Source organism: Vicia villosa, linkage group LG1 (assembly GCF_029867415.1).
Source record: "Vicia villosa cultivar HV-30 ecotype Madison, WI linkage group LG1, Vvil1.0, whole genome shotgun sequence".
Taxonomy (NCBI): domain Eukaryota; kingdom Viridiplantae; phylum Streptophyta; class Magnoliopsida; order Fabales; family Fabaceae; genus Vicia; species Vicia villosa.
Genome location: NC_081180.1, coordinates 103,765,197 through 103,782,946, shown reverse-complemented (window position 1 = coordinate 103,782,946; position 17,750 = coordinate 103,765,197). Strand labels below are relative to the sequence as shown.

General features: G+C 39.0%; 1 protein-coding gene and 1 non-coding gene across 2 annotated transcripts in view; both read right to left on the bottom strand.

Moving 5' to 3' along the window:
• The window catches only part of LOC131650581 (uncharacterized), a 58,204-nt gene that overhangs the window by 15,637 nt on the left and 24,817 nt on the right, over window positions 1-17,750 (bottom strand). The gene's annotated exons all lie outside the window — the stretch shown is intronic.
• On the bottom strand, window positions 10,227-10,333 carry LOC131645364 (small nucleolar RNA R71). The gene has a single exon (XR_009296992.1). It is a non-coding gene; the product is annotated as a small nucleolar RNA R71 (small nucleolar RNA).

The following is a 17,750-nucleotide window of genomic DNA, read 5'->3' as shown; positions in this document are numbered from 1 at the left end:
TAATTACATTTATAAATAAATAAATAAGCATGTAAAATAAATATTTATCATATATAAAAAGTTCTTAAAACAAATAAATAATTTACTATTATTAATAAGAAAAAAAAGATATTGAAATTAATATATATATATATATATATATAAGTATAAATAAAAATCAAAACTAGGTTGTGTAATTAAAAATAAAAAAAATTACAAAATACTTAACTTTTGATTCAGTGTAGCGCTCGCCTGTGGAGCATGATGGACTCGCAGGTTGATGCACGTTGGATCTGGAATTAAGGAGATCGTAAGGCCAGGAACGAGAGAGAACATGATAGCGTGTGCATCGTAATGCACAGGATCCAGCTGTTCCACTTAAAAGATGCGCGCGCGTCCCATTTGAATGGGCCAATCACACGACGACACGAGGTCGTCTTCAACCTTGGATTTTCAGCAGCGCGCTTTTTACAGCGCTTATTGGCAATGGCGTTGTAAAAAACTCCATCTTCCATACCTGCGAAATAGCGAATACATGCAAACGCATACAGAAATTTGGCGCGATGCCACTAATCAATCCGTCTCGTTCATACGAATGCGTGGGTACCTGCTTTGTGGCCTAAAAATTCCTCAAACGAAAACCCCCAAATTCAAGGTAAGAACCCTAACATGGCGGATCCGGATTCTCACATTTAAAACTCACCAAACTTTCCAGAAACAATCATTAGATGATAATAAACACGAATATGCAATTAATTTTGAATGACAATGTATGTACGATGCAAATCGATTCAAGTTTAGAAGTGACAAACCGAGTGGGATGCTCGCGTGTTCTTGAGGTTCTGGGCCTTGTAACTGATCGGGAAAGCTTCCTTGATGCCTCAGGAAGCTTTTTGCATCTTTAAAAACTCTTGAATCTCTCTGTAAGCAAGAAACCGAATTGGATTTCTTTGAGTTTTTTAGAGCTCGAGTTTGAGTTTTCTGACTGCAAAAATCTTGTCCTCAAGGGTTTGGTCTTGGTCAGTGTATATATGAGATTGATTAGGTTAAATAAAAATGAAGGAAATCTCTTTGAATCAAGAATTCAATGTGATGGAAATTTGATTGAAATTATGAAGAAATTTTCCTTGATTATGGCTCAATTTCAATCTTCTTTTACCAATCTTTTTGTGCACGAATTTATGATGATTACAGGATATATTTGAGGATTGGATTGATTGAAATTAAAGATAAATTGAATCTTTTCAATTTTCCTTCTAAATATTTGATTAAATCATGATTTAATTGAATGTTAATTCATATAAAAATCAAATTTTAATCAAAATTTCGTGGCCTTCTAATTAGAGCTTCTAGATGACTTGGGGAACAAGCTTGGGCCAAAACATATTGGGCCTCTTTGCAAGAAAATTCATTTTGAAGCTCTTTTGTTCACATTTCTTCTTCAAAATTTAGCCAACTTTGACAAGGTATATCTCCCTCAACTTTTGAGGTATGGGGGTGTTCTTGGACTTTTTGGAAACCTTAGAGAGTCCTCTAACCAATGTCTTTGGTTCCATGTCAAAATCATTTTTCATTCTCATTTTATGACATTTTGAAGAAAGTGTCTTTTTGTTGACTTTTGAAGAGGACCTATAATGTATGAAGCCATATCTCTTGAACCATTGATCTATGGGCTCTAATTCTTGGACAATTGGATAGAGGAATGAATTCCCTTCAACATGAGCTTTGGTGGGAATTTTTCTGATGAAGTATGAATATTTGGCGAATTTTCAAAGTTTGGTTGACTTTTTCAGTTCATGCCCAAAATAGTAACTTTTGCCTTTTGACTTTTCTGATCTTTCCTTGCATCATCATGATCAACCCTTGATCAAATGGTGGTTTTAGGGTTATGAGGATGTTGTTGACCAAATATCTTGAGTTTTGACTGTATTTTGACTTGAAATGACCATTTTGCCCTTGAGAGTCGACTATTGACCTAATCAAGTTTTGAGGGACTCAATTTGCTCTGATTAATTTGAAACTTTACATGGAGATTCTTTGGGATGTTGGTGACCATATGGAACCATCTTGAGCCATTGATTCCGTGATTTTCCTTTGAATGACCCAAACCCTAGTTCAGAGCCTTGTATAGGAGAATTTGTATAGGAGCTTTGTCTTTTGATTTGATTTTGTGTATGGAAAATGGCATGGGCAAATTTTGGGGTATGACAGCTGCCCCTGTTCAATTATCTTAAACCTGAAGATGTAGAGTGGTTTGTATGCCAGTCGGTATCTGAAGGTGGAAGGTGATTGAACACTAGAATACCAAGAAATTTGCCCTAGTTGAAGTAGGGACTTTTGTCGGAGATGGGCTTGTGGATGCCATCTGGTAGTTGAAGTTTGAGAAATGTCGTTTGCGCGTTGATCGTGTCATTACCGTTCGTAGTAAATGAATTAGATCTTTTGGAGAGATAATCGTGTCTACATCGTTCGTGATGATAGAATTAGACTCTCTTGTCGTGTCAGTACCGTTCGTAGTAACTGAATTAGACCGTGGACGTCAGTGATCGTGTCTACACCGTTCGTGATGATAGAATTAGACCTCTGAAATTTGATCGTGTCAGTACCGTTCGTAGTATCTGAATTAGATCTTTTGTCGTGTCAGTACCGTTCGTAGTAGCTGAATTAGACTGAGAAGGTCAGTGATCGTGTCTACACCGTTCGTGATGGTAGAATTAGATCTCTGAGAGTTGACCGTGTCAGTACCATTCGTAGTAGCTGAATTAGATCTTGGAAATGATCGTGTCAGTACCGTTCGTGGTGACCGAATTAGATCTTGGAAATGATCGTGTCATTACCGTTCGTGGTAGATGAATTAGATCTTGGAAATGATCGTGTCAGTACCGTTCGTGGTGACCGAATTAGATCTTGGAAATGATCGTGTCAGTACCGTTCGTGGTGACCGAATTAGATCTTGGAAAGTTGGAGTTTTCGTTCGTTTGTTTGTACCTGTATTCTGCAAAAGGTAAAGTTAAATTTATGCAATGTCATGATGCATGGGTTATGTAATGAATCCCTCAAAATAAATGAGAGCTTTTGCATGTTATGTATGAGTTCATTATGAGGTAATGTATGCAATGTATGAACATGTTTATGACATATGATATGTGAATATGATTTATGTACATCTTTATGTCCTTGTAATTGTACTGTCTGATCTTGTCTTGAAGATGCTCAGCTGGAAATTTATGATTTCTGCTTGGAGATGATCAGTGACTTGATGTTCCCTGATTGGTGATAAAGATATCGATAAATCATGTTGGAGGAGAGCGACAGTGTTGAAGATGTAAACTCTGTTGGGCAGCCATGTCTCTATCGGGAGCGTTTGAAGATATATTCTTAATGATTACTCTGTGGGGATATGATCTTGTGAACCTGGCTTTGTGGGGAGACATGGGTGAAAGTTGCCCCCAGTATTATAGTAACTACTACTTGATTTAGGACACGTCACTTAAAATGTCAAACTGGACTTGTATAGATTTGCCCCCAGTTAGCAGGAACTTTGGAAAGATTCGCCTCGCGAGGACTTTATGAGATGTTTACTATGGGCGATATGCCCCCAGTAATCATAGGCTCATGACAATGTCTCACGTTGATTGGGGAGTAGCTTTAGATATGCTTGGATGCATGCCCCTTGATTGTTCGAGCATCCATGAGAGATTCTCAGAATCTTGACTTGATTGCCCCAGATTGATTGGACGAAACATGTCATGCCCCTTGTATACGTAAGAGACATGGCTTCCTTGGAGTAATTTTGTCTGTCGGGATAACTTTCAATCATTAGTTGTACCCTGTGCAAATTCTTTCTGTTGCTAACATTTGAAATTATGTAGCAGAATATGTTTAATAATGTATTCATGAGATGCAATGCATACGTTTGTCTTGAGTTTTTTTTGAAAAAGCCTTAAAACAAAATATGTAAAAGCGTGATATTTGTAAAAACATGCTGTTTGTAACAATGTGATGTTTGTAAAAACGAAGTGTCAACTCAACACTTGTAGCAAACCTTAAGGAGTCGGGATACCTTTTTGGTGACAGTATGCTTTCGAACTAACCATGCTTCAGTTAGGACTTTCAAGGGTTGTAACGTGGCTTGGTTCACGGTTTAAGAAACAAAGGATAAAGGCTCAAAGTTTATTTATACCCACCCTTCTTCGTGATGATCTTCAGTCCTAAACTCAGTTAATTCAACTTATGCATTCAGGTTCCAAAAGACTTTTGGATTTGCACCTTTGATAATGATGATGGTTCATAAGCAGAGAGAACTTTTTGAGATGGTAGTCACTTCTTCCTTGTGGTAGTCGCAACTTTGAGTTGTTCAAGAATTTATTGACTTCTTTTTTCCATCTTTTTGATATCCCTAACTTTTGCCAGAACTGTCTCTTTGGAGCTTACAGTCAGCGGGACGCCTTGATTTTTGCCTAAGTCTTCTTTTTGATTTTTTGACTTAGCAGACTTCTCTTTGTATATATGTTTTTCATCATTTTTGTTTTTGAAAGATATTGACTGCCTTGCTTAATGATTGATGAACCATCGTTGGATTTTGATTGACATCTCCAACACTTCTTTGATGTGTACGGATGAACGCTTGTGATTGAAACCTTTGTTGAAAGGTGTACAGAGTGATTCTCTTAAAATAGAATGCACAGCCAAAATAACTGAGAACTACCCTGCCCCAGGTTAAAAATGCGGGTGTTTCGTACAAAAAGAAACTTCTACTCCTTAGGCTCAAAGGGGTTGACGAGGGATTACCATCCTTATATCTCCACTGTTTAGGAATTGAAACAATGCCTGTACATCGTCAGCATAGTCCGTTCAAAAGCATATTGTATGAGGTTGCGGTATCATTTTCGTCATCCTCCCTCAAAAAGTATACAACTTTAGCAGGAGTTGAGTATCACAAAAACATATGCAGAATAAAGACATAATTTAAAATGAGTGATAACGAAATAATTTATTCAAGACAAATATATGCAATGCACTGATGCTGATTATTAAAACAAATAATGTCTATCATAATTGGAGTGTTTAAACAAACAGAATAGAAATTGGAAATGAAAGTAAATCTAATGATCTAAAAAGTTCATCCTTCTAGGTATTAATCAATCTTTTTGTGATTAGGCATAGGAGTAGTGATCACCACAGGAGTCTTGGGATGATAGAATTCAATTTCACCAGCATCGATCATGTCTTGAATCTTGTTCTTCAATGGCCAACAATCATTCGTATCATGCCCAGGGCTATTGGAGTGATATGCGCACCTCACATTGGGCTTGTAGCTAGGGGCGGAGGTGTTGGGCTTTACAGGAGGATCTCTTAAAGTAATCAAGTTCTCTCTCAGCAAATGTTGTAATGCCTGAGCCAGTGACATATTGATCTTTGTAAACTGACGTTTAGATGTATCTGACTTGCGTCTTTGTTGCGGAGCTAATGTAGAGGTCAGAATTGTCCCCACATATTGGTTGGGTTCATCGTGATCTTTCTGGTCGTACACAACGTGAGGTTCCTCAGGAGAGTGGCAGTCAATGATCTTGTCATCGATTAAGTCTTGGATCTTATTCTTCAGTGTCCAACAGTTATTAGTGTCATGTCCAGGACTATCAGAGTGATACGCACACCTTGCATTAGGATTATAACGAGAAGAGGAGGTACTAGGATTCCTCGGAGGATCCTTCAAAGTGATTAGCCCTTTCTTCAGTAATTGTTGCAACGCTTCGGCCGGAGTCATATTGATCTTTGTGAATTGGCGCTTAGGTATATCTGACTCGTGTCTTTGTTGTTGAACTGGTGTAGAGATTAGAATTGTCCCCACAGATTGGTTGGGTTCATTGCGACCTTTCCGATTGTACCTAGTATTGGCCATATGAGGTTTCTCAGGTGAATTGGAGTCAATGATCTTGCAATCAATGAGGTCTTGGATCATGTGCTTCAACGGTCCACAATCCTCTGTATCATGACCAGGACTGTTTGAATGATAAGCACATCTTGCATGGTACTTGTACCCAGGAGCGGGATTAGTAGGAAGTGAATATGGAGGCAATAGAGTTATCAAGTTCTGATTGAGCAGTTGTTGCAGAGCTTGAGACAGTGGCATATGTAATGGAGTAAATGACCGCTTAGGCTTGGATCTCTGATTATCTTGACCACCTTGATACTTATATTGATTCTTCCCCTTCTCGATCAGAAGTGCCTTCAATTCTTCTTGCCCCTTGGCCAAGTGAAAGATCACTTTTTGGAACTGGCTATTCTGAGCCTGAAGATTTTTGATAGATTGTTCGAGATTCATCTTTCTTACTGAAATAAACAGCAACAAAGATGAGGCATTTGATTTTATGAAACCTGTGATGCGATGTTTATGAATGATATGATTATGCATATGCAATGTTTTCAAGGACCTTAAAATTTAAATTCACTTTAAACAAGAAAGAAAGAACAAGCTTTGTTAATAATAATAATAATAATTAAATTGTACTTTAGTTTATGGTTCTTTGCCATTTTGGTTTACAAAAGTAAATATGTAAACAACTAGGAATAATAATAACAATAAACTAGAATTTCTTCAAGCTTCCCATGGACGCTTCCTCTTTGATCCGATGAAGTTGTTGACGTTCTGTTCTGCTTGAAGTAGTCTTGTGAGTTCTAACACTTGTTTCTCTTTGGCGCGGAATTGAGCCTCAAAAGTATCCCTTTCTTCTTTCAATTGAACCCATGACTTTTGTAATTCTTCTAGATCAGTGGGCATGTCCGGATGGAGAACAACCAAAGGAACCTTTTCTTCATATTCAGGTTCAACAATCACAGGTCTAACATAAGGATATGGCATGACAAAACGTTGAGCGCGAGTGCGTACCCATCTAAGATAGGGTTCCGAGGGAAGGGAGTTATTTTGCCCCCAACTTTTGCTATCCACCCTGTACACCTTGTTCCAAGCGCGTATGAACTCTTGGCGTTGATTACGAACATCTTCTTCATAGTTGAAAACAATCCCTTCAATGAGCAAGTGATGAGGACCATCCCTTCGAGCATAACCAAATTGTCGTAGGGCTAATGAAGGATTGTAGGTGATTCCTCCTCTAATGCCAAGGAGAGGCACGTTAGGGAATTTCCCACAATGATCGATGATAGTGACATACTCTTGAGACATAACATGCCAACGGATATCTGAGTGAGAAAGTGACATGATTCTTCGAGACCATTGCATCTTTTGATCGTTTCTGACTACTGAGCGTGGAAGGTGCGAAATAAACCACCTAGCCAGCAAGGGTGTGCAACACATAAGAGTCCCTCGCTTCTTCATGACACGAGAGTGAAGGGAATGTAGAATATCTCCAAGTAGCGTAGGCACGGGGTTGTGAGTCAGAAAAATCTTGATTGCATGCACATCAATGAATTGATCAGGATTAGGAAACAAAACCAAACTATATATTAATAAAGCCAAAACATCTTCAAAAGCATGGTAGCTCATGGCCTTCAGAAATTGTCGAGCTTTTCCAAATAAGAATTTGGCTGAGAGACCTTCTACTCCATTCTTGGTGTCCCAGTTGGAGGCGATGTCTGATCTCTTTAGGTGAAGTGCAGCAGCAATAGTCTCGAGTTTCGGAGTGCTTTCCAATCCAGTAAAGGGCAGATGCTTAGATATAGGTACACCAAGTAAGTTTGAGAACTCCTCCAAAGTAGGTACCAACTGATAATCCGGAAAAGTGAAGCAATGATGCTCGGGATCAAAGAATTGGCATAAGACTCTCATCATATCTTCTTCAAATTGAGAGGTGACCAGTCGAAGAAGATAACCAGGTCTTTCAGCAAACTTAGAGTCTCCAGGTGATAACACGATTTTATATCGTATATTTAGCCTAAAATCCATAGATATTTATAGCATTTTCCGTTTATTATGTTAATTTATTATGATATTACGCGTGTATTTGCTTTGTTTCAGGTTTTACACTTCAATTACGACTATTTGCGAAAAGGAAAGAAAATCGAGCTTAAATGACCAATATTTATGCTTAAAAGACGAAAAGGGGTGCTGAAACGAAAGAGGGGTGCAATTAGGACCCAAAAGGCCCAAAAGAGCAATCCAGCCCACGAAGGAAGCAACCCAGGCCACGCTAGTAAGCAGAGACGCACGTCTCTGCCACCTCAGCAAAGGGGAGACGCACGTCTCCACCTCCCTAAAGAATCTCCACTTGAGACGCACGTCTCAAGTCAGTCAAGGCCACTCCCTGAAGAATCGGAGACGCACGTCTCCAAGTCCCGGTCTGCAAAAAGTTCCGTTTTTCACGCAAAGCAACTGCAAAGCCTCACCTATAAATAGAGGCAGTCACTTCAGTCCAAACTGTCCGATTTCCTGCCAACGAAGTGCTGCCGAAATTGTACCGCGAACTGCTTTTCCTTATTCTGTTTTCATTTAACCGTCTATTTTCTCACAACGATTTCTACACTGGAAATTGTTGTGAACTTTTCATAGATCTAGCCTTACGTTAGATTTATCGCTTTATTTCCTTGTTTTTATTTTCTGCCATTTAAATTCCGAAGAACGATCCAGCCAACCTGTGGTGGAAGTTCGAGTACTTCAAGATTCAATTCAATTCAGATTTATTTTAATTCAGGTTTTTATTTACCGCCTTATTTATATTATTTATTTGCATGATATATTATATGCCATTTAATATGCTTATTATTATGAACCGAACCGATTTATGCATGTTTAATCGTATTAATATGTCTGGCTAAATTACTTAAGGTGTCGGTATGTAAAGTAAGTTAACCGTAGGGATCCGAAATAAATTGGCTTAAATTATGTTTTATTAATTATCACTTATTTTTGGTTTATATGTCTAGTTTAATTAGTAAGTCTTAAAACCAATAGAGCGAAAGTTTGAGGGATTAGGACGGTCAAAGGTTAAAATCAATAGAGCGAAAGTTTGAGATCTTTAACTGGATAGTAGACATAGGACATTAGTTTTAAGGATGGCGAAGGCGTATTAAAACTAATTGGAACTTATTTATTTTCAAAAATTGTTTTTACACTCGAGCGGGATGGCGAAAGCGTACGTTAGGGGTATTAGCTTGCTCCGAGTCAACAGAGCGAAAGTTTGAGATTAGGAGATTTAAATAGATAACAACCTCGTAAAATAGGCATTTTATTAATTACATTGTTTCCAAAAAGCTCTTCTAAAATCTAATGGGATGGCGAAAGCGTACATTAGGATTAGGATAGTAGTCTGAATCAACAGAGCGAAAGTTTGAGACGAGGATTTTTAATCAATTGGAATTAGTAAAGATTTTTAATTTAATTATGCAAAAGCCAATGAACCTTCGGATTACCTCTAGTTAAACGAAATACATACTAATACCTGTCTTTTATTATTATTCTTTATTTTCTCACAATCACTTTCCCTTAGGAACAATCGAAATTTTAGTACTCCTAGCTTTACATAGTAACCTTAGATAACGGTAGATCGATTCATAGTCCCTGTGGATTCGATATCTTTTAAAACTACACGACACGACTGTGCACTTGCAGTTATCAGATTTATAGACACGTAAAGTCGCGATCAAGTTTTTGGCGCCGTTGCCGGGGACTATTTAAGTCGATATCGTAACTGACTGTTACACCGTAGAGACTAGGATAATTCTTCCCTTTCTTTTTGAACGATTGTATGCCAAATACTCGTTCACAAGGAGGAGACTTAATACAACGAATTAACGAGATCGAACGTTTCATTAACGTTAAACGTCGAGCTCGCAACCTTCCCGAAGTAGCAGAAATTCCGATAAATCAGGAATTGATTTTTACTGATCAAATCAATCAAATCACCCCGAAGTTAGAGATGGCTGCTATTCGTCCTCTTAGAGACTATGCCGCTCCTTCACGCGCTGAACCGCATTCAAGTATCGCACCACCTGCGATTGAAGCGAACAATTTCGAACTGAAACCTTCACTGGTCCAAGCTGTTCAACAGAATCAATTCTCTGGAAGCCCTGTAGACGACCCCAATCTCCATTTATCTGTGTTCGTGCAATACGCCGACACTATCAAAGCCAACAACGTTAGTTCCGAAGCTATTCGATTACGCCTTTTCCCTTTCTCCTTGAGAGATAGAGCGAGAGCGTGGCTTCAATCCCTGCCTTCCAATTCCATAACTACGTGGGACGAATTGAAGAGAGTATTCTTAGCAAGATACTTTCCGCCTAGCAAAACTGCTATGCTTAGAGGTCAAATCAACGGATTTACCCAGAAAGATAACGAATCGCTTTTCGAAGCTTGGGAACGTTACAAGGACATGCTTAGAATATGCCCTCATCATGGACTCGAACCATGGCTGATCATCCATACCTTTTATGGTGGTCTCTTATATAACACTAAAATGACTATAGATGCCGCTGCTGGCGGAGCATTAATGGACAAACCCCATGATGAAGCATACAAACTCATAGAGAACATGGCACAAAACCATTACCAATGGGGAGGAGAACGCGCCGCTCTAGAGAAAGCCCAAACCAAAGGAGGAATGTACGAAATTAGTGGTATAGACCGCGTTAACGCTAAAGTAGACGCTTTAACTCAAAAGATCGAGAATTTGACCATCACTCCTTCAGCCACCGCTGCCGCTGTAGCACCTAACTGCGAGATTTGTGGATTGACTGGGCATGTAGTTGCTGAATGCCAACTCTTGACTGGAGTCCCATCTGATCAAGTAAATTACGCTCAAGGAAACCCTTATTCTAACACATACAACCCTGGATGGAAAAACCACCCGAACTTTTCTTATAAGAACAACAATGCGTTGTACGCGCCTGGACAAGCACCTGCTGTACCACCTGGCTACCAAAAAGCGCCTGTAGCTGCTCAAAACACCCCTAGGAAGTCAAACCTAGAAATCATGATGGAGAACTTCATAGCTTCCCAACAACAAACCAATAAAGACTTCCTGAATCAAAACATCCACAATAGCGAGCAACTAAAACAACTATCGAACAAAGTAGATGCTTTAGCTACGCATAACAAAATGTTAGAAACTCAAATCTCACAAGTAGCTCAACAACAAGCACCTACTGCTGCCCCTGCTGGCTCGTTTCCTGCTCAACCACAACCTAATCCTAAAGGACATGCGAACGCGATAACACTACGAAGTGGAACTAATTACGATGGACCCATAGATCCTAGAACCCAAAACGTACCCATGTCACAACAAGAGCCAAAGGAAACCCAAAAAAAAACAACCGACGAACAAACTGCTAAGACTGATGAGAACAATAACGAAGTGGAACCCGAAAAGGAGAAACCTTATGTTCCACCACCACCTTACAAGCCACCAATTCCTTACCCTCAGAGATTAGCTAAATCAAAAACCGAAGCGCAATTTAAAAGATTTGTAGAACTTCTGAAGCAATTAAACATAACCATACCATTCACAGAAGCCATAACTGAGATGCCTTCGTACGCTAAGTTCTTAAAAGAAATCTTATCAAACAAAAAGAAACTCGAGGATAACGAAACTATAACGCTTACCGCTGAATGTAGCGCTATCATCCAAAACAACATGCCTCCAAAACTGAAAGACCCTGGTAGTTTCTCTATACCCTGCGTAATTGGAAAAACCATCATAGAGAAAGCCTTGTGCGATCTAGGAGCTAGTGTTAGTTTGATGCCTCTTTCGACCTGTAAGAAACTCAATCTAGGTGAGCTTAAAGCAACGAGAATGTCTCTTCAACTAGCAGACCGTTCAGTTAAATATCCTGTAGGAATGTTAGAGAATATCCCTGTTCGTGTAGGTCAATTCTACATCCCAACTGACTTCATCATTATGGATATCCAAGAAGATTCTAACATCCCGATCATTTTAGGAAGACCATTTTTAGCGACCGCTGGTGCAATTATAGATGTAAAGCGAGGAAAGCTTACTTTCGAAGTAGGAGAAGAGAAAATAGAATTTATCCTTTCCCAATTCCTAAAAGCACCTTCTATAATTGACACATGCTGTTCTGCTGACATAATCGACGAGTGTGTCAAGGAAATAAAATCCGAACCAAATAAGGAAACCGAAATCCTAAGAATTCCTATGCCGCCAATTTTTGAAGATGACAACTGGCGTGAGGAATATCAAGATAACCACCTGAGTGAATGCTTAGCTTTAACCCCTGATCCTATACCTGGACCTAAGAAACCTGCTATAGAGCTGAAGACACTTCCTACCGATCTTAGATACGAATTTCTAGACGAAGAACTAAACCGACCAGTTATAGTGAACGCCAACTTAGGACGAACCGAGACTGAAAAATTACTTAATGTCCTAAGAAAATACCCTACCGCTTTAGGATACAACATATCAGATCTGAAAGGTATAAGCCCTTCTCTGTGTATGCACCGCATTATGCTCGAAGACGATAGTAAAACCTCTAGGGAACATCAAAGGCGAATAAATCCTATTATGAGCGATGTGGTTAAAAAGGAAATCCAAAAACTGCTAGAAGCTGGAATAATATATCCTATATCCGATAGTAAATGGGTTAGCCCTGTTCACGTCGTACCAAAGAAAGGAGGAGTCACTGTAATCACTAACGCAAAAGGAGAATCTGTAGCACAACGTACCCAAACTGGATGGAGGATGTGCATTGACTATAGGAAGCTAAATAAAGCTACCCGAAAAGACCATTTCCCTTTACCTTTCATAGATCAAATGCTCGAACGCCTAGCTAAACACTCACATTTTTGTTATCTGGATGGATACTCCGGATTTTTCCAAATTCCTATCCACCCTGACGACCAAGAGAAGACCACATTCACCTGTCCTTATGGTACATTCGCTTATAGACGAATGCCTTTTGGACTCTGCAATGCACCCGCGACCTTCCAAAGATGCATGATGGCAATATTTGCCGACTTCCTAGATGGAATAATGGAGGTCTTTATGGACGACTTCTCTGTCTGTGGAGGAAGTTTTGAAACATGTTTAGAAAACCTTGAAATGGTGCTTAGACGATGCGTAAGCGTAAACCTAGTCCTTAATTGGGAAAAATGCCATTTCATGGTTCGACAAGGAATTGTACTTGGACACATCGTATCCGATAGAGGAATCGAAGTTGATAAAGCAAAAATCGAAATTATCGAAAACCTTCAACCTCCCAAAACCGTTAGAGAAATAAGAAGTTTTCTGGGACATGCTGGTTTTTACCGACGCTTCATTAAGGATTTCTCTAAAATAACCAAACCCTTAACTGAACTACTCATGAAAGACGCCGAATTTATTTTCACCGATAAATGCACTGAAGCATTTCAAACGCTTAAACAAGCATTGATCTCTGCGCCAATTATGCAACCTCCCGACTGGAATGAGCCTTTCGAAATAATGTGTGACGCAAGTGATTATGCTGTAGGAGCCGTTCTAGGACAAAGAAAGGATAAGAAACTACATGTCATATATTATGCGAGTAGAACCCTAGACGAAGCTCAGATGAATTATGCCACGACAGAAAAAGAATTATTAGCTGTCGTATTCGCATTAGACAAATTCCGTTCTTACCTGGTAGGAGCCAAAATAATCATCTACACTGACCACGCCGCCATTAGGTACCTCCTAACCAAAAAGGACGCTAAACCAAGACTTTTGAGATGGATCTTGTTACTACAAGAATTCGACCTGGAAATTAAAGATAAGAAAGGCACTGAAAATGTCGTAGCAGATCACCTCTCTCGATTGGAAAATCTGAAACCCGAACAAGTACCAATTGACGATGATTTCCCTTATGAAAGACTCATCGCCCAATTAGAAGCAAATGAATTCGAACCATACCGTCCAAACTCTGAAACCGAGAAATTAGCTGAAATAGCTTTAGCCCGATCTAACACACCTTGGTATGCAGATTTCGTAAATTACCTAGCTGCTGGTGTGCTTCCTCCTGATCTAAGCTACCAACAGAAGAAGAAATTCTTCCATGACCTAAAACATTACTATTGGGACGACCCACTCCTTTTCAAAAGAGGCCCCGATGGAATCTTTAGACGTTGTGTACCCGAGGAAGAAATAAGAAGCATAATAACACATTGTCATTCTGCACCGTGTGGAGGACACCATAGCACATCTAGAACCTGCGCCAAAATCCTTCAATCTGGACTTTTCTGGCCCAACCTGTGGAAAGACGTCCATTTTGCTGTACTAAGCTGTGATAGATGCCAACGAACTGGAAACATTTCAAGACGCGATGAAATGCCTCAAAAAGGCATTCTTGAAGTAGAAATATTTGACGTCTGGGGAATAGACTTCATGGGACCGTTTCCGTCATCGTTTGGAAATCAATATATACTCGTAGCCGTCGATTACGTTTCAAAATGGATAGAAGCTATTGCTTCTCCTACAAACGATACACGAGTAGTTATTAAACTTTTCAAAAACGTCATCTTTCCTAGGTTCGGTGTGCCAAGATTGGTAATTAGCGATGGTGGTTCCCATTTCATTTCAAGAATACTTGAGAAACTCCTTCGAAAATATGGAGTAAATCATCGAATAGCCACACCATACCATCCACAAACAAGCGGTCAAGTAGAAGTGTCTAACCGCGAAATAAAACAAATATTGGAGAAAACTGTTGCTATATCTAGGAAAGATTGGTCAACCAAGCTAAATGAAGCTTTATGGGCTTATAGAACAGCTTTTAAAACTCCAATAGGAACTACCCCATTCAAACTCGTTTATGGAAAATCATGCCACCTACCAGTAGAGTTAGAACATAAAGCCTATTGGGCCATTAAGAACTTAAACCTAAACTACACTGCCGCTGGTGAGAAACGACTTCTAGACATAAACGAATTAGAAGAACTTAGACAAGACGTTTACGAAAACGCCAAAATCTATAAAGAGCGAACGAAAAGATGGCACGACAAGCGTATATCTAGGAAAAATTTTAGCATAGGCGATAAAGTGCTCTTATTTAATTCTAGACTAAAATTATTTCCTGGTAAATTACGATCTAGATGGTCTGGCCCTTTCGAAATAACTAACATATTTCCGAGTGGAGCGATAGAAATCAAAGGAGAAACCGTCAAACCTTTTGTCGTAAATGGGCAACGTCTTAAGTATTACCATCATCTCGAACACGATGAAAACATCGAAGTTTTTAAACTTGACGAACTGCCCGCTCTTTCGAAAAAATAGTTTTCTATTTTTAAAATCGTCGAGCTTACGACATTAAACAAAGCGCTTGGTGGGAGACAACCCACATTTATTTATTCTTTTTATTATTTTTTATTTTAATTTTTTTTATTTTACTCTATTTTATTTTTAAAATTTTTAATTTTTAATTCCCATTTAACTATTCTATTTTTAATTATTCTAGATTTTAATTTTCTTACTATTTTTCATACATCTTATAATAACTATTATAATTATAGCCGCTTTCTTCATTCGAGAAAATACTTCCTTTTTATAATTATAATTATTATTATAACTTGTTTTATTTAATTTTATTATTTTTTAAAAATTAACACTAGCCTAGTTCTAACTTAATCTCAATATTTTCAACTTCTAGGTTTTTCAATTAACTACTAACTACGATGCAAGAAGTTGACAATATGGAAGTTGTGTTCCGTGGTAGAGGACAAGAAGCAAGATTTAACAAGCTGGCTGAAAGACACATGGAATTGACTTGCTATCCTCACCAACCAACTATGGTGAAGCTTGGTATCGAAGAAAGCATCCTACACCTGCTTAACCAAATCGGTTGGACTGGTTCTCACTTGTTCCGCAAGTTTAGCACTTATCGGAAGCTCACTCTGGAATTCTTGAGCTCCCTGACCTATCTTCCAAACTGTGGACAAGGACTGAAAAAAGGGAGTTATTCTCTTTAGACTCTTTGGTATGGAGTTTAATTTCTGCATCCGAGACTTTGCTGAAATGTTAGAACTACCTCATGGACCTGATGCATACGCCCAAGTAGCTGAAGAAAATCTTCCATACTGGGAGTTGGAAAAATACTGGGGCAAGATCACTGGAAACGACAACCCTGAAGAGAATGAATTTCAATCTGAGAACATCCACAATCCTGCTTTCCGCTACTTTCACAAGATCCTTGCTCACTATATTTTTGGCAAACCAGATAATGTCACTGAAGTTACTAGAGAAGAGCTGTTCATCATGTTTTGTACATCTCAGAATCGCCCGGTCAATGCCATCGCATTCATGCTAACAAACTTCGAACGCATCACGCAAGACGAAGTTTCACCCATTAGGATCGGCGGATTCGTCACTATGATCGCTAATGCCATAGGAATGAGAGTGCCTTTGCTTAGATTGACACCTTTTGGTACCCATACCTCTATGGACATCAATTTCTGCTTTAATCGAGGTATCATCGGTAATCTTGGACCTGATCGTTTTGAATTGCTCATTGATAACAAAGTTTGGTATCAGTTCACCTTACCGAATCCTAGGACAAGTGTGCACAACCCTACCAACTGGCTTTACTATGGTCAGATTCCTGAGAGAGAGCCATCACCTGAAACTCCTCAAGCTTATGAACATTTTGATGAGGAAATTCCTGCATCTGAATCTGAACCTGAAACACCTCCTGGTTATTATGAACCTCTTCCTGTTGATGAACCCATTCCTGATTATGAACCTCTTCCTATTGATGAACCTGTATCTGAGTATGAGCCTGAAACTCGTTCTGAAGATTCCGTTGAAGATCACACTGTTAATATGACTGATGTCGAGGTCGAGCAACAACAACCCGCTACATCTACCGCATCGGTAAATCAAAGACTGCCTAATCTGAATACGCACGAGCAAGCCATCACTGCGCTACAACAAGATATACAACATGTGCGCAACGAGCTACACACTTTGCAAATGCATTTCTTCGATTTCATCGACACCGTAAATGCTCAGTTCGACGAAGTTTTCAAACACATTCAGTCTAATCAAAACAACAATAGACGTGGCTAGATGTGACCGTTTAGATTATTAGATTTTTATTTCTAGTTTTAGTAATTTCTATTCCTAGTTTAGATTTACATTTTTTCTGCACTTTTGCTTTCTACTTCTGTTAACACTCAGTACTGGTTTAATTTTAAATGCAATATTTTATTCACTACTGCTGCTGTGTTATAATATTTTGCTGTCTGATTGCTATATATTCATGAATGCATATCTCTCACTCAGTCTATTTTTTTTGCTGTTTAAAGTATCAAAAAAATGACACTGTTCTGAACTAGTATCCCATACTTATTGCTACTGTCAGAATTGGTCCACACCTGCACGTGTGGAAACCACTTACCTGAGCTAGGAGACGCACGTCTCCATTCATGTGGGACCAGCAGTCTGCATGCATAGGACAGGAGACGCCCGTCTCCATGCCTGTCCCCCAGCAGACTGGCTGCCTGAGACGCGCGCCTTCCCAAGGCCAGCAGTCTGTGCTGCCTTTTTGACCACGCAGAAGACCAAATTTATCCCATTTTTGAATTTTGAATTTGAATTTCAAAATTCATTCTCCTCATTCTTCCCCTATTTATTCCATTTAAACTCCATTAACCTCATTCATCCTCCATCATTCACCTCTTAAACTCCATTCATTTCCCATTTTTCTATTCTATTCAAACTTCAAACACCACCATTAATCCATTTTAATTCTCCATTAACCACCCCATTTTCAAACCTCACTATAAAACCACACCACCACCACTCTTCTTCCTCACAACTATCATACCATTCTCTACTCTTCTACACTACATTTTT